Source organism: Ahaetulla prasina, chromosome 1 (assembly GCF_028640845.1).
Source record: "Ahaetulla prasina isolate Xishuangbanna chromosome 1, ASM2864084v1, whole genome shotgun sequence".
Classification (NCBI taxonomy): domain Eukaryota; kingdom Metazoa; phylum Chordata; class Lepidosauria; order Squamata; family Colubridae; genus Ahaetulla; species Ahaetulla prasina.
In genome coordinates, this window is record NC_080539.1 from 230,381,752 (window position 1) to 230,400,079 (window position 18,328).

Genomic DNA, 18,328 nt, shown 5'->3' on the forward strand with positions numbered 1-18,328 from the left:
CAGATGGCAGGAAAGAGGTTGGGTTTTCTACCTCACTTTTCTACCATCTCGTGGTTATTCATTTTTGCAACCCAGATCAGGTAGCCCAGGGGTGTCCAAAGTTTTTTTGGTGAGGGCCAAATACAGAAAAATAAGCAAAGGCCTGGGCCACACCATTGAACGGGGGGGGGGGGGCTAATTTTTTTTGTACCAGTTCTGTGGGCGTGGCTTATTTTGGGGTGTGGCTGAGGAACTCTGGGAATTGAAGTCCACAAGTCTTAAAGAGACCAAGTTTGGACACCCCTGATCTTGGCTTTTGTTTTGTATTTGGTATGAACTTGAAACTCCCTTCATTATTCCCTGCCCAAGGGGTGGAGGTGCGAGGAGCCTCGCCAGGCGGCCTGAGGAAGGCAAGGGTAGAACTGCTGGGGTCGGGCACGGCCAGCGGCCTCTTTCCCGTTCGCCGCCGCCTCCTCCGCCCCCTCCCTTCGTTATTCCCTGCCCAAGGGGTGGAGGCGCGAGGAGTCTCGCCAGGCGGCCCGAGGAAGGCGAGGGTAGAACTGCTGGGGTCGGGCATGGCCAGCAGCCTCTTTCCCGCTCGCCGTCGCCTCCTCCGCCCCCTCCCTTCGTTATTCCCTGCCCAAGGGGTGGAGGCGCGAGGAGCCTCGCCAGGTGGTCCGAGGAAGGCGAGGGTAGAACTGCTGGGGTTGGGCACGGCCAGCAGCCTCTTTCCCGCTCGCCGCCTCCTCACCTGTTTCTCGATGGCTGTCACTGCCGCCACGCGTGTCCGACATGGGGAGGCGCGAGGAGCCTCGCCAGGCGGCCTGAGGAAGGCGAGGGTAGAACTGCTGGGGTCAGGCATGGCCAGCAGCCTCTTTCCCGCTCGCCGTCTCCTCCGCCCCCTCCATTATTCCCCGCCCATGGGGAGGAGCCGCGAGCCTCGCAGCGAACCACCGGGCAAGCACCAGGAGGCGGCCGAAAAGGGCCATATTCAATTATACTTTCAGAATTTGCTGCGGGCCAATAAAAACTGACCCGCGGGCCGCAGTTGGCCCGCAGTTTGGACACCCCTGAGGTAGCCCAAAGAAAAATGCATTGAGACCTTCATTCCAAGCTGTCTAAAAATACCTTAATGCAGACCTGGGCATTTTACAGTCCCTGAGCCATATCCAACCCTTTGCCCAGCCCACATGAAGCTAATTGGAAAATTAGAAATCAAATGTAAATAAATGTACCAAATATGCAATATAACTGCACTGCTTTTATTTTGAAGGCAAATGCTATTGTTTCCCCCCAAATTGCAGATGTGTGTGTGTATGCCTACACTTCTTTACAGCCCTATTGGTTTGGCACTCCACAACAATGCCAGTTTTTCATATGGCCAGTTTCTCATATGGGAAAATTAATTGCACATCTCTGCCTTTCTATTTGGTTCCAAGTAATAATGAGAGCAATCCTTGCAATAATGCATCTTAACTCTGAAACATCCATTTTTAAAGTTCCATTTCATTATTACATGGCAAGTGCGGAAGAAAAATACACAAGAATAAAGATATGAAAACCAAAATGGAAAAGAAAAAATAAAGCATGAATAAAAATATTACGAAAAAGTGACATATTTTCCCCTTCTCCCCCATTTATTTCTCAACCGCTAACCATAACATAAATATTTGCACTTTTCATCAAGTCTTGAAAATTATGGTTAGTATCTAGTTAAGGAATTTGATCCATTATTTTTAATTGGTCTCATGATTCTTTTTCTAGAAACCATATCCCAAATGACTGATTTTTTCTTGCCGTGTAATAATAAGGAACTATTCTTAAATTTAGTAAACTTTTATTATGATATACTATATATTGTCACTTTCGTGACTTCTACATACCTCCAATGTTTGCCTTGCAATCTTGTACAGTATCATTAGCAAAGGAGGGTGTGTTTTTTTACAATGTTGTGCCAAATTTGAGCTGCTCTCAACATGCATTTTAACAAAGTGGTATTTTTCATCTACATTTTTTTACAAGACTATCACATGTGACAGACTATTTCTTATTTCCAATTTTTACTGTTGTAAGGCAAATTGGTAATCACTGTTAGGGTTATGTACCATCTATAGAACATTTTATAACAATTTCCCCTTACATTTATAGCTTGGAATACATTTTATTGATTTTTTTCCCCAGAGCTCTTCCACTTTTCCACTGTTATACTGTGATTGAAGTTTCCAATCCACTTTATCATCTTTCTATATTATATTTCAGTAACTATTTTTATATACCTAAACGTAATCTTGATTTTGCGTAAATGTTTCAGTCATCTTCTTCAAGGTTCCTTATTCTTTCTTAAAATCACTTTTTATTTGTCCTACAGTTTGTAAATGTATCATTCATAGTGAATTTTTATCTTCACTGAGTAGATATAAATGCAAATAAATAAATAAATAAAAAGTTCTGGCTGTGTTTTTAGTCTATTTTCTGAGGCTGGATATACCTTATCAGTATGTTTGATTAAATCTTTTTTGCCATATTTATCCCTGAAATAGAAAGCATGTGATGGTAAAACAGACTTATTCTTGTTTTAAAAATATTCCATCTTAACAAACTTTGTCTTATAATTTTGGATTCTTCTCTTTCTTTGTACCATAAATATTTATGAAGTCCACTGGCTACACCAGTTCCTTTTATGATTGATACTCTGTTATTTGGTGATTTCATGCATTCTGTTATTCATGACAGTTGCACAATATTATTTATAAAGTTAGCAAATGCAAGTTGGCCGCTTTGAGTCTTATCAAATTTTAAGTTTTACCCTTAGTTTTTTTCCCTACTCTATATAAATCTGTTGATTAGATTTAGCCAACATGCATTTTTAATCCAATTCATCCACTATGAAAGAACATTTGTTGCTAGTAGCATTGTTATTATTGTTTTTAGAAAGGAAATGAATTTCATTATATGCAGAAGATGAGAAGACTTTTTCTGTGATATTTTACTTCGGATAAATATTTCCTTTTGTAAGCTCAATACAGGAAAGTGAGTAAATATACTGAAAGTACTATTAGCATAATATATATTTAATTAGTAATCTAATTGCTTAGAATTAGTTATCTGATAACCCATGTTGTCAATTATTATGTTCATGATGCTGATTTTAATATTTACTTTTGTTTTTAATTTTTGTTTTGATTGTTTTTATGGTTATGAAATGTGTATTTTATACACACACATGCAGAAACATACACGGTAAGCCTCCTTGAATATTTACACAAACAGAAAGGCAGGGAAGAAATTTAATAAAGAAAAATGATTGTGCCAAGGTTCTTCTTATGGTTTATTCTTTTCGTCTTTAGCCGTTTAATGAAAATTTCTTGGATTTTCTAGAATTGCCGAGTGATTATATTGGCAGATCCAGAAAAACACGTAATTCCACTCTGATGGAAGTGCTCTTTTTGTTGATTAACCTGCTTTTCAGATCCTACTCAGGAAGGAGGGAAAAAGTAGCTTCAAGTACAAACATAAAAGATGCAAAAAAAAACACGATGGAAGACTTGTTCTAATCCTCCAAAACTAATGCTAATTGTTGCATATTGGATATTATTGTATTTAAAAAATAATATTCTCTCTCCCTCTCTCTCTTCTCCCTCCCTCCCTCTCCCTCTCCCTCTCTTAAAAAAACCCATGGTGTAACACCGTGATGGCGAACCTATGGCACACGTGCCACAGGTGGCACACAAGCCATTGCCCAGCTCAGCTCCACTGCACATGCACGCAGGCTTCCCGCCGGCCAGCTGATTTTCTGGTCTGCCCTACAAGTGGGAGACATGTGCTGGGACCTACCTTTCTCCTCACTTTCTGTTGCCTGTGCCTTCCCAGATCTCCGGAGATTCCCCTCCCAGCGCTGTTTTGGAAGGGGAGGCTTCCCCCCCCAGCCATTTTGGGAGACAAGGCCTCCCCCCCCAGCCATTTTGGAAGCTTCCTCTCCCCACAGCCATTTTGGGAGGCAAAGGCTTCCCCCCCCAGCCGTCTTGGAGGCTTCCCCCCCCAGCCGTTTTGGGAGGCAAAGGCTTCCCTCCCTCCCAGCCGTTTTGGGAGGCAAAGGCTTCCCCCACACACAGCTGTTTTGGAAGCTTCTCCCCACACACAGCCATTTTGGGAGGCAAAGGCTTTCTCCCCCCCGAACCGAGGATTCCCCCCCCCCGCCATTTTGGGAGGCAAAGGCTTCTCCCCCCCCAGTGCTGTTTTGGAATGTGAAGCCAAAAGGGGGGGTCATGTGCGCATGTGCAGGGGGGAGGGTGGTTGTGCGCATATGCAAGGATTGCACGCATATGCAGGGGGGCGGGGCATGTGGGAGTGGCATTGCATTATGGGTATGGGCACGTGCCAGCGTGCGATAGCGTACGCATGCACGCTTTTGGCACTCAAGGAAAAAAAAGGTTAGCCATCACTGGTGTAATATTATGAGAATAAAATTCTGGCTGTCCCCCTTGAAAAAAAGTTTGAAGCTTCTTTTTTTAAAAAAAAACAGTGCAATGTTACATTTGAATCTAATTCAAAACAAGTAAACATCATATGTTCGAAATCAGTTTGAATTTAACATGAAACTTAACTAAAATTTAACTAAAACCAACAACCTTCTTTTCTGAAGAAGATATTTTAGGGATCCAAACTCATATACTTAGCCCATTCAAGACAGAAGAGTTACAAAAGGCACGGCAGTTTACCACAGGACAGGAGCATGCAAGCCCAAAACTCACACAGGACCATCTGTATAATGTTAAATCACAACCGAGCGTCATATGCAACGGCATTCAGGCTAAAAAATGTTTCAAGTATCTCCAGTTCACCTTTTAAACCCCTGAAAAAATCATTACAGTTTAATAAATAAAAAAAGAAGTCTTCAAAAAAATAATGAAAATGAGGATTAAATTTCACCATTATTTTCAATTTCATTTTATTTCATGTGGAGAACTCGGCATTCATGTGATAAAGATTTTTTAGAAAAGTATTTTCAAAAGGTCTAAACCTATATGGATTGGAAAACAAATCCTTTGAACAATTCACTCAAGCAAACATTTTTTTAAAATAAAAAATATCTTGTGTAACTTAAAGTTCAGGGTTGTTTTTTCTTTCACTTTTCACACAGCCATTCACAAAGCATCAGCCATAAAAAAACTGATAAAAAGGGACAACTGGGACACAGTTTGCCTCCACAAATCTGGTAGTACAAAGCTAGATTTTTTTACTTTATGACCTCTACATCAATTATATTATTCACAAATAGAAAATTTAAAACCATAAATAGTGGATACTTCTCCACTTGAAAGATTAATTTGCATTTTCTTCCAGATTCCCAACCATGTTTCCACTCAGCATTCAAATTTACCTCAAATATTTGCAACTAAACTGTTTAAAATGAAATACTATTTCCAGAAATGCTACCATAAACACATCATAATTCTTTATTTTTAACACCTGTGGATGATAAAAGCTCTGGAAATTGCTTGGACAAGTTGCACTCTGTATAATTTGCTCTGTGATATAGTCTCCACACATTCAGCCATATTGTTGGATTATATATACATTTTTCAACATTCAGCCATATTGTCAACATTCAGCCATATTGTTGGATTATATATATATTTTGTGTGAAACATGCCTGGAATATATCATGAAGTCGTAATAATATAATCTAAACAAGATAAAAAAATGTTCCCCTTATCTTATGATTCCTAATAAGTGTTAGATTTGGGCAAAGAATGGAGTCGAAGCCAGGTGAAACGACAATCTCTTTATTCGGTTACAATCTAACTACAAGACAAAGGCTGTAGGCTGGCAGCATTCTTTTATTTAAATAGCTGTCAGCCGTTAGCCAATAGATTTAAAGTATTTTTGTGCACTATGTGAGGGCTGGAGTGGAGCCTTCCAGCTGCGCATGCGTATACATAACAATAAGCATTGCTAGGCAGCCTTAAAGTCCAGGTAGTCCTAAACTTATAATAATATTTTGTTGCTGAGTTAGGTGACTGTTAAGTAAATCACAGCCTGTTATACCACCTATTTTGCCAGGGTTTTCAGGCAATTCACAGCTGTTGTTAAGTGAATCATGTTGTCTTTAAGAGAATCCTGATTACTCCAATGACCTCAGGGTTTTGTTCTCCCATCTCTGTTACCAAGAATCAAGCAAGTGGCAATTTTATTTTTAACAAAAAGCTCGCTGTGCAAAATTGATTACATCATTCTATCTCTAAAATGCTGCAATGTAGATACTCTCAAAATGAGTACTGGCAATGAATCTTTTTCTTTTTCTCATCACTTCTCACAGCCTCACCTTTCTGTGTACACTTATTCTGTTTTATAATAACTTTAATGAGAGAAAATACACGAATAGTTTCACAACACAGAACCTTTTCCTGTTACTGTTACATTTGGAAGCATTTCATCCAATTTCCACCAAAGTAAGGACAAGCACAACAAATTCAGAGAAACAGGCAGGAACATACTGGTTGAAACTTCACAAAGGGCAAGACCCCACATCTGTGAGAGTAGCAACAACTTTTGTGCTACTCCTGAGAAATGTCCAATTACTAGGTAGAGGTGCAGAGGAGGATGTGAACGGTCAGGGCAGATAACTCATCAAAAGTAAAAGCTTTTCCAGAGGTTTATAGTGTAGTATAAAACAGAAATATTGCAAAAACTATTTCAATTTAGCATCAGTAACAAATAACCCATTCATTCAGCTGGACAACCTATTATTTCTGTCTAGAAATGGTGCAAAATATTTGTAGCTCACTTGGTATATTGCTAGATGATGGTGGTAGTTTGTTCACCGAAGCTTTTTGTTGAGTTTCCGAACATTTCATCACCAGGTTAGGTAACATTCATCATGACCAACTGGCCACATAAGACCTATAACAGCAGAAGGAAATTGAAACAAGACATTTCAACCAAAGTTCTGCTGATGATATTACCTAGCCTGGTGATGAAATGTTCGGAAACTAAACAAGCTTGGAGAACAAACCAACAACAACATAACTGGATCTGGTTTTAATTATTTTAAAGCTTCTTTTTTTAAAGATGGCCAAACAAAACAACTGCTCTATAAATAATTGTTCCCAGGACAGAAATCTTGATAGATGCAGTTGGTCACACAGGAGTGAGATAAGGGCCAGGTCTATTGAAATTCCCATTTCTATATACTTATTAAAAATAAGACTTTCCCCTTGACATCCTTTCTCTGCCTTTCCCTAAGACCAGGAATGGGTAACCAGTAGTCCTCGAGATACGGTTAGACTTCTACTACCATCAACTCCACCTGCTATGACTAATGGCAGAATTGATGTGAGGTGTAATCCAATATTTGAGGACCATTAGTTCTCCATCCTTGTATTAAATTTAAAAAGCTGCCACCATTCTGACTGAATGTAGTTGTGGATTCAACAATACCAGAGTTGAAAGTCAATATATTAACTCAGCATTTCTGAAACTGTAGGAATAGACCTAGTTTTAGATTGACAATTCATGGAACTTGCTTGCTTTTCCCTAATGGTCTGCCACTAGATATCATTGTTGATCTCAAGGTACACAGATGAAATTAAAAAGTGATTAAATGGTTTTCAATAAAGAATGAGCGAGAATTTACTTTCCTTTTCAATATCCCAGTTCCCCTGAAGAAAACAAGTCTGTGTTTCTTCCACAGGTAGTTTTTCTGAACACTGCCACTACTTCAACATAACCTCCTTCATGGTTTTCAATTGGCCTCTGGGGAGAAGGTTTGAAATCCCTCCAGATGACTGACAGACGATCTCATTAGTTATATTAAATAGTTCCAACTTTTTTTTCCACCTTCCTTTTTAAACATTTATCTTTGCAATTTGTTGGTTTATCCTTCTTACCACAATTATGCTATCTCTTTAGACGGTTGTTCTGACATTTTGTGAAACGACAGTGTTTGTTCTCTGCTTCAAGTGTTCTGTCATCCCTGTCTGGGTCCCCTCCTTTCCTTTTCACTTTTCCATTTTGCTTCCGAGCCTTGGGAAAAGGTCAGATATGTTCCATCCATTCTGAAGTCTAGACAAGCTTCATTATATTGCGCTATCACCAGTAAGACCCTGAACAGACCCAATGAAGGAGTTCACCATTCCACCTCAATTACAACATGCAAGCATGGCCAAACAGTCAAACACAATTAGTGTACTAATTACTCTCTAAAAAGTGACCCATCTAGCATTGCTTCTAATTACAAGTGGCAAACAGAGTTCAGGGCTACAAAAGCCGCATTATTTTAAACAAAGTTGTTCTTCACTTGCCTGGCCTTTTCCAGAATTATCCATATCTCTCATGTTTTCTCTCTCTCTTTTTTTTACAGTGAATCATCGGTGCATATAAAATGTAATGCATCTTATTTTAAGAAGAGAAGAGAAGAGAATTTTTTTATTGGCCAAGTGTGATTGGACACACAAGGAATTTGTCTTGGTGCATATGCTTTCAGTATACATAAAAGATACCTTCATCAACAAGTCATAAGAATTCTTTAAAAATCATAAGATAAGTTTAATCATCAAAAAAATCTATAACAAAGCAACAAATAGTCAAAATTATAATGCAAATTCTGAAGATTGCTTTAAAATCTCTCCTTCCACAATCCAGCTGGCCATTATTTGGCCCTAAAGTAAATCTCAGCTGGTGTTTCTAAAAAAAAAAAAAAAATTTCAAAAATATCGTAGCATCATCAAAATATCTCTATTCCAAATTTCATTTGCTAAAGCAGGGGGCTCCTAAACTCTTTGCCATAATCCTCCCTTTATAATATACATACCTTCCCTGAAGATTCAAATACCAAAATAAATAAATAAATAATGCAAACAATACAGAAAAACTGTATTTTTAATAAAGACATTAAAAAAAGAAACATTTGTGACTCCTCCACCACGATACTCACTTTGAAAGTGGTATTTTAGGAAGAATGTATTGTTTGGTACAGTATGTACAACAATGTACAACTAAAACATTCTTTACACCTTCCCTGGAATCTGCACCAAGGGAGGTAATAATACCCGACAGTTTCGGGAACCCTGTGCTAAAGAGATGAATGATTTTTCCAATCAAGATTTTTTAGTGTTGTCTAGATTGGCCTCTTACGTTCAAACAGTGAACAAATATATTAGAAATAAAAAAGAAAGGAAAGTTTAATTACAAGCTTTATTCTAAATACAGAGAGCACAAGTCTCTCTAAGCCATTTGCTATCTGTCTTCCAGGATAGTTTTTCATTAGATTCCAAAAATTCAGAAGCACAAGAAATAATAGTAACAGAGGCATATTCATTTGAGCTCTTGACTGTATCAAGCATATGCCATGTATTTGAATTAGTGACTATACTTAATAATAGCATTGCTTTTCTATTCAAGGTTCAACAACCTGCTTTGTTCCCATTTATCTTTGCAATCTGACTCAAGTTCCCCTCACATACCCAACACATTGGAATCTTGCAAGACCACCTAGATGTTACACAAAACTATCAAAATCTCCTGAAAACTATGAAGATTTTAAATTAATCTTCCAGATCTGGTGGCATCTTGAGGTGTTGCTAAACTTTGATCTACTTGGCAGCAAATAAGAAACCACACACATAGTTTCAACAACCTGCTGGTATTCTTATCATGTTATCAAATACTCATGATCTGAAATAGGTTTGGAATAAGAAAAAGTCTTGCCGTTCTACTGTAATGCAAAAGCGTTTGGAACAGATGGACATTCAAACCAGGGATTTTTTTTTTACACTATGGAAGGGTGAGAATGATAGCAGCAAGATTATAATCAAGGGGCCATTTTATGTGTTAAACCAGGCATGTAATCACAAGCAGCTTTCTCCAACTTGGTGTCTGCCAAACGTTTTGGGACTGTACTTCCTAGAATTCCCCAAATCCTACTTGGTTTAGAATTCCAGGAAATGTAATCCCATCAAGTGTGGAGGAGGCAGGAGACAAGGATTTAAAAAGAAGCAGCTGCATTGAAAAACAACCAGCCTACCACTTGAAAGTCATTCCCATATCCAAAGTGTATTAAGTCAAAATAATTTTCTAATAAAAATAATTGAATCTAAGTGTAGCCTCTTTGCCAACTATGCAGAATAACTTTGTTCGTATTAATACTGAAATATTCTAAGTTGCATTTGGCACAAAAACTTAACATATGATGATACCTCCTGATTAGAGATGATATATTGGAGATAAAGCAATCCAGTAAAACTTATCAATCATTAAAGAATTTCAGAATACAAAGTTGGGGATGCAGCAAAATGCAAAGTACTTAAAACCACTCCTGCCTAAAGAAGAAAACTGTCAAAAAATTTTTAAAAAACTGTTTAATAAAAATTATTTTTTTTAAAAATCCACTACTGCCCTTCATAGATCAGAAAAAGCATAAACTAAAGATGTGGAAAATTTAAATGTGAACATGTAGTTTTACAGATTAAACTCCAGATCAGCATCAAATATTTGGCTTTATTTTAATTTACTTTTTAAAAAAGACATTTTACAAGACAAAATGGCAGTTGAATATTGGTCTATCTTCCAAACCTAGGCCTCCAGGTGCCCTATGATCTTATCATTTTAATAAATGGGAGATTCCCTTTTTTAAGAGTTGGAAAGGACTTTAGAGGTCTTCCAGTCCAGTCCCCTGTTCAAGCAGGAGACCCTATACCATTTCAATCAAATCGTTGTCCAATCTCTTTTTAAAAACCTCCAGTGATGGAACACCACAACTTCTGGAGGCAAGTCATTCCACTGATTAATTGTTCTAACTGTCAGGAAATTTCTCCTTATTCCTAAGTAGGGTCTCCCCTTGATTAGTTTCTATCCATTGCTTCTTGTCCTGCCTTCAGGTGCTTTTCAGAAAACAAGAAATGAATACTTTATATTTGGGAACCCAGCCTCAGGACACTAAAGATGGAAAGCTATACCTACTAAAATCATGTCCTTATGCAGCCAGCAAGTAACACAATTTCACCTCCTCTTTCAAGCACGGCTTTTAGACAAGTGGGAGAACAGGTTTATGCTGACATTCCTTCAAACTAGATCAAGTGACTGAAATATTAAACACGATCACTTTGACTGCAACACCAGTTAAATCTGAATCCACATTACTTGTCAAGAGCAGGTCTAATCCCTTCAGGGCCATACAACTTGCATAAGCAGTTTGCTACAGGGTTTTACTCAAAAATCTATCAAATGAAACCACAATAAGCATGCAAATGCGGCTTGAAATATATATTTTTGTATTATCCTTCATAAATATATGCTGCCTTTGCTCAACAGCCATTTTAAAGGATGTTTTGATAGATGAAAAACTGAGCATCTCCAATAATTATTTCAATTCACCTAGCAGAAATGTGTTCAGCATTCTGAGCTAAGGGAAAAGCAGCAAAACTAAGGACAGAAATTGTGTGTCCAACACCCTTTCCTTACTTGACATTTATCTTTCTCCTGGCATTGCCACAGTTTGGCTGAGATGAGGGACAAGGGAACCATCATTCCACCAAAACATTTTTGTGCAGGCCGCTTTCTGTCTCTCCAAATCAGACTCGTGGTAGCCATACTTAGATGTGTTCTGCCATCAGATTACTATGTACTTAGAAATAAAAGCAATGGTGATCCTAACTGATCAAGATGAATAAAGGTAAATCTCACTCTGATCATCATTACATCTCTAACAAAGTTTCCTATGCTTTATTAAGATAGAGTTTACTAGATCCAGCTGGACACATATCAGTGCAGCAATTCCCACTCACAGAGAGCTGAGGACAAAATAAAACCCATGCTAGATCTAAGCCTACAATTCATTAACTTCCACCAAGGCAATTTTTGCAGTCAACCATACCAAGAAACTGGACTCCAAGCTCAAATTTCAACTATATGCTATTTCTTGTACATGCTGTAGGACAAAATGGAAATGGAACATACTGAGTGCAGCCAATATGTTTAGGTGGTGTTTGAATCATTCCTCCTGCAGCACACAACTGCCAATCACTATGTTAGAAACTTCTTCATATTCCCAAACTGCACCATCTGTGCTGAAATACTCATTACTAACTGCTTCTGCAGAAGACTGATCAGCAAATGGTGAGAGAATCTTTATACATCCCAGTGACCCGTTGAGCATGTGTGGGTGATAATAATTTAACTGGTGCAAGTACAATCATGCTACACCAGAACGGCAACTTGCATGACTAGATGCCAATTCCGTAGCAAAATCAGTTGGAAGAGGCTGCTAGAGACTTCAGCACAGATTTCTACTCACCACATTGGGGTATTTCAGCTGGCATAAAAGCTTGTAAAACCAGGCACAATCCTCACACAACCATAATTCTGGGATCTATTAAGTCATAAGTAGATTACCTTATATGTTTTTTAGAATAGAGTTTATTCACATATGCTTTTCTGTCACATTTATCAGACTTCTATATATTTTTAAAGACTTAGAAGCAATCAGCAAAAGAAATTGTGATCTAGAAATCTATCTATGGGCCTTGATCTAAATCTTGACATTTCCTCAAATAGATACACGTTCAGTCATAAACAGAAAATAGCACTCTGTTTTTCCTTTGTACACTACTCTTAAACAGCTGCTTTACTGCAATCTGGACAACTGTATTTTCTCTTTTTCAGAAATGAATTCTTGCATTTTTAAGTTTTAAAATGAGCAAAGGGTGTTATGTATTGTCTTATTTTTTAAAAATAACGTTTTGTTTTACTTATCTTTGATGAAATTCATCTTGTTCCCAAAGAGGAAGAGAAGGGGTGTATTATCTACTCACATCTATGTTATAAAATCAGAAGGTACTCTGTTGAAATAATTTCACTTTTTGCATGTTTTACCTTTTAATAACCAGAAAAAATACACAGGGTATGACCGCACTCTTTCTCACACACACTGGAGTCAGGTAAAGCATCTCTTAGAAAACAGATAGTGAGAATTGGAAGTACAGGGGGCTTGAGACCTTTAGCCTCCCACCTTACAGCTTCAGCCTTGGACTACTCTCAAGAGTACTTTCGAAAGACTGTTTCTGAAATTAGAAAACAAAATCTGTGGGGAAAATAGGAGGCAGGAATATTAAGCATGTTCATTGCCTTCAGTTAACGAAAATATATAAAAGATGGAAAGAACAATAAAAGGCAGCTTTACTTGGAACAGTTTACATCCTTTTCACAATATCTCTTAACACCATCAAACAATAACATCTGCCTATCCCAGATTTTTGGGAAGGACTCAACAGGTGGATAAAAATGCCAAATCCAGTATAAACATCTGGCTGTGTGTTGAACAGTAACAATCATGATGATGGAACCATGCTGGACTTAATTGCCTTTGCAAGGCTAAGTGATTTTATCTATCTATCTATTTTTTTTTTTGTTTACATTTATACCCCGCCCTTCTCCGAAGACTCAGGGCGGCTTACAGTGTATAAGGCAATAGTCTCATTCTATTTGTATATTTTTACAAAGTCAACTTATTGCCCCCCCAACAATCTGGGTCCTCATTTTACCTACCTTATAAAGGATGAAAGGCTGAGTCAACCTTTATTTACCTACCTACCTACCGTGTTTCCCCGAAAATAAGACCTTCTCTGAAAATAAGCTCTCCCCCCAAAATAAACTGTCCCCTGAAAATAAGCCCTCCCCCCAAAATAAGCCCTCCCCTGAAAATATTCAACCACATATGCAGCTGGTCCCTGCCATTTCCTCTGGTTAGGGTTAAGGCTACAGAGCTGGAAATCAGGTAAGACGGCAAGAGGAGCCCCATCTTGCTCCACACACCCCAAAATAATAAGACCTCCCTGAAAATAAGGCCAAGCACTTATTTCAGGGTTCAAAAAATATAAGACAGGGTCTTACTTTCGGGGAAACACTATCTATCTATCTATCTATCTATCTATCTATCTATCTATCTATCTATCTATCTATCTATCTATCTATCTATCTATCTAAGCTTGGTTGTTGTTGTTGTTTTGCAGACATTTCATTATCCAAACTAAGTAACATCATCTGTACTAGTCATAAATTATGCAGCATAATTTTTACTACTGTACTTTATATAAAACATAAAATATTGTCTCCAGCTCAAAACTTTCCAGAATAACCAACAATACAATAATTCCAAGCAAAGGGGTGAAATTTCAATTATAAGCCAATGGGGATCCCCTTCATAGTCACACATAAGAAAGAGGCTGGTGGGTTCTCTCTGCCAGTATAATCCACATAAATACGAACTGCTTTGCCAAGAAACCTCCATGGTATAGTTACTGCTGGTCGGCACACTGCTTACCAGCACCCTGAAAGAAATAAAACTTTTGAGCATCACAAAATGAATGCTTGAAGCTGATCCAATTGAAAAGAATTAGAATCAGATCAGGTTGAAACTTCAAGCAGAAAAAAAGATTAATTCAGCCAAGTGTACAATATATTTCAACATAGAAACCTGGAAACAATCGAAACAGTGCATTCTGACCTTCTCATAAATAAATATTAATATAGTACAAAGTCAACATGCAGAGGAAATAATTTAGGACTTTGAGACATTACTATTGAAAACATCATTTCACCAATATTTTTCTTTTTAAGTCTTAAAATTAGCTGTTAGCAAAACATTGTTTAAAGACATTCTTTTCTTTTTTTAAAAAATTCATATTCTCTAAACAATTACCTTGCTTTATAAATATAATTTATATTTATAATTAGGGTTTTCATCTTTGAGAAAGCCAAGGAAAAAATACCATATACTGTATACAAGTATACAGTACTTGTACAAGGCAGAATTTATCATAATCTATGATTATGTCCCAGAAAAATGAGAAGTAAGGGGTCCTTGGTGCTCTCTGAGCTTGCTTGTTTTCTTGCAGACAACTGAAAGAAAGACAAGCACTGATGATGTTACGTAGTTTGGGTAATGAAACATCCGCAAGAAAACAAGCAGGCTCAGAGCCAGCCCTCAGCTACAAATATTCTCCTTTATTAAATTGAGAAGTAATTGGTTCTACTGACTAGGTGAGTCTGTCTCTACCAAAAGTAGAGAAATATCAGCCCTGGCTCCCCTTCTCACTAACACTTTCCTATTCCCTTTGTCACTTCTTGATACCCCTCTCCAAAATGTTCATGTATTTTCTTCTTTTTAAACAGTGTCATCTCTGTCTCAATCCATCTCTGAAGAGATTCATCTACTTTATATAAAACACTTTCTGATAAAAGCTAGATTTGGGGTCAGATGGCATTTTATTGTCAAAAGGAAAGCATTTTTCCTCCCATCATCACAGAAACCTAGAAACCCCTTGTTCAATGCAGGAGATGAAATTAAAAGTATCCCCATCAACCTTGTTGGTTTATGGAGTCCAGTCTCCATAAGCTAACAAGGTATGGCCAGATAATGTGATCTTGTAGGCAGTCATCTCTTCCTGAGATAAAGGCTTGCACCCTATTATCCTTTCAACATCAAAAGGATGCCCAAATGATGGAACAGAGAAACTTAGCTGATGTGAACTGCACTCTAGTGCACGAAAGCCTAATTTCTCCTCTTTCTGGTTTTTCATATATATTTTCCCTCAAAGGATGGGCATTGCCTCCCTCTATGATAGAAGCACACCCTCTTTTCATTACCCAGTAATAAAATCAAGATGACCCCCATCCCATCAGCTACAAATCTAGCTTGCATCATTCAGGTGAGGAAAAGGTATTTATTGAGTATAGTTGTGATCAACATGAAGCCAGTTGAAATACAATTGATGATATTCCAAAAGTACAATAGCTGGACTCAACACAAGAGGTCTCAATAAACCAGGCTACAACTGAGCATCTTTCCTATCAATAAATATCTGAATGGCTGGCAAAAAAAAAGTCACTGTGGCCTGAACTAGATCAAAGGGAAGGCCAACTACACTACAGGACACTCTTTATGTGATAAAGAAACCCCAAAGAACAGTATTTAAGCACAAATATTAAAATATCCAGCCTTCCACCTACAAAAATCATTAAAGTTTATAGTAGAATATTGACATTTTATGCTAGTTAAAACAGAATGCAATAGAATGTTATGGAGTTTATAGAATCCTGTGTATTAATGTTAAGTTTTTATAGCACGCATGGGAACCTAAGACTCTTGCTGAACTGTCAGCAGCCTTAGCCAGAATGGAAAATAACACAATTTTTGCTATTACACAAATATGCACACAATTTTTATTCAGGAGCTGCAGGTGGGTCATAGATTTTCCACTTCTGGTTTAAAGTGTAACAATGACAATGTTGTTATAATCCTAGTAATCTGAAGAGACTGCTGAAGGAAGAAACTGAAGAAATCCAGCTTCACACTGAAAGGGAGGGAGGGAGGGAGGGAGGGAGGAAAGAAGGAAGGAAGGAAGGAAGGAAGGAAGACTTCATAGTGAAAGGAATAGGCTAGCCCATCTCTTCTCTACCATTCTTCAAATTCACAAACTCAGTTTTTACTATTCTGAAATGCAGCATGACCTGATATCTGTTTCACAAGGCAATCTATATCAAGCCAGAACACAGTTGATGGCAGAAATATGCCTGAATACAGCAAGAGGAAGCTTGTGTCTCAAACCATTTAACTGCAAGAACTTTCTCCAGGCAAAACAATTCTAATCCTATTATGAGGCATGATGGAGCAGAGTTAAGTCAGAAGACTCCTCACACTTCTATTTAAATGCCAGGATAAAATTGTGTAATGTGTAACATTATGCTAACTCAATAAAATTAATGGAAGAAAACATCCTTATTTATTGGCATTTTTCTTCTCCATCCTACTTCATTGAGAAGGGTCCTTATTTGATAAGAAGCTGCATCACGAAGGGAAATGAAGAAATTATGAACTTCCTTTAAATTAATTTGTCTTCAGATTCAATTTTGATTACCTATTACCAGTGTAATCAAATGAAAACAAACCAAAAACCTGAGATGGGTTTTCATTATCCAGAAGAGCAAGTATTCATTAAAGCAACCATATGATTGAAAGGACTTCTATCCTCATTTCCTTTGGATCTGCCCTCGCCTCTAGTTGCTTTTCTTATAGGCAAGAGAAAAGACATCCAGCGAGCCTCAACCACTGTGAATGACTGCACTTAATTGGACTTTATCCTTTTCCAACTCAAGTCATTAATCCATAAATTCGAGCCAAGAGATAATTTACAGTTCCATCCTTCACAAGAGTGAATCTTCAATGAGACAAGGAGTCAACAGGAGCCAAGTGCAAAGCAAGGCAATTTAGCCAAGTCTTTAACTAAGAGGAGAAAGAGGAGGAGGGGAAGGACCTGAGAGACATTTGTGTCTCGAAACTAATTTTGATTATCGTTAACAATCTGGTTTCTTCTTCCATCTCTTCCTCCTAATCCCTGTTATGTGGCAATAATAAATATTCACCTGCTCCTCAGGGATTTTGTGATTATTAATTAACATTCATATAGGCTGTTTGAAGACAAACAGTGCCAAGTAGTACTGTAATTAAGCATGTGCATTTTTTTGGCTCAAATCCTAAGGTCTCAGCAAATATATGGTAAATCGTTCCCCAGAGGCAACTACACTCCCTAGGTTAAGAAGAGCAACATTATCCGCTGGGTAGTTTCATGGAAAGTGAAACACTAAGAACATCTGTTTAGAAATGAATGTTCTCCATGCTCATCCAAAGAACCCTAGGATTGAAAAATGTATAGACTGAAAGAAATCCTGTCAAGTTTACTTTTTATTTTTTGGGAAAATGAACCTACTTCACAGGTAGCGCCAGAGGTAGCCAGAATAACTTCCAGTTATAATCTATAAAACACATGTTAGTTGAATTCTTTATTGGCCAAGTGTGATTGGACACACTGGGAATTTGTCTGCGGTGCATAAGCTCTCCGTGCACATACAAACAACAAAAGTGGTAAATCATAGACCATAAATCATAAGATACAAACAACAAGTGATAAATCATAAGATACCAATAGGGGAAGGTAGTAGGAAAGATGAGAAGGTGAGAAAGATTAAAAGATAAGAAAGATGAGAAGGATAATAGCAGTACAGCCTACTACATGGGTAAATATCTTTAGGCATAAGACAGCGCTGTGGGAGTTAGGTGTTTAGCAGGGTGATGCCACGGGGGGAGGGGGGGAAACTATCTTTGTGTCTAGTTGTTTGGGCATGCAGTGCCCTATAGAAGCATCCTGAGGAGAGAAGTTAAAACAGCTTATATCCAGGATGTGAAGGATCTGTAGACACTTTCTCAATCCTCTTTCTGGTTTATGCAATGTATGGGTCCTCAGTGGAAGGCAGGCTGGTTGCAATTTTTTTTTTTTTGTAGTCCTAACTACCCACT

At 37.9% G+C, this 18,328-nt stretch overlaps 1 protein-coding gene across 2 annotated transcripts in view; it reads right to left on the minus strand.

Annotated features, from left to right (window-relative positions):
- Window positions 1-18,328, minus strand: part of LYPD6 (LY6/PLAUR domain containing 6) — a 63,822-nt gene that overhangs the window by 19,972 nt on the left and 25,522 nt on the right. The window contains exon 1 of one of the 2 annotated variants that reach the window (XM_058193122.1): window positions 6,767-6,869. The exons of the other annotated variant lie outside the window; for it this stretch is intronic. The gene's annotated coding sequence lies outside the window, so the exon portion shown is untranslated. Of the gene's footprint in view, window positions 1-6,766; window positions 6,870-18,328 lie in introns of those variants that run through there. 2 annotated transcript variants of the gene reach the window in all.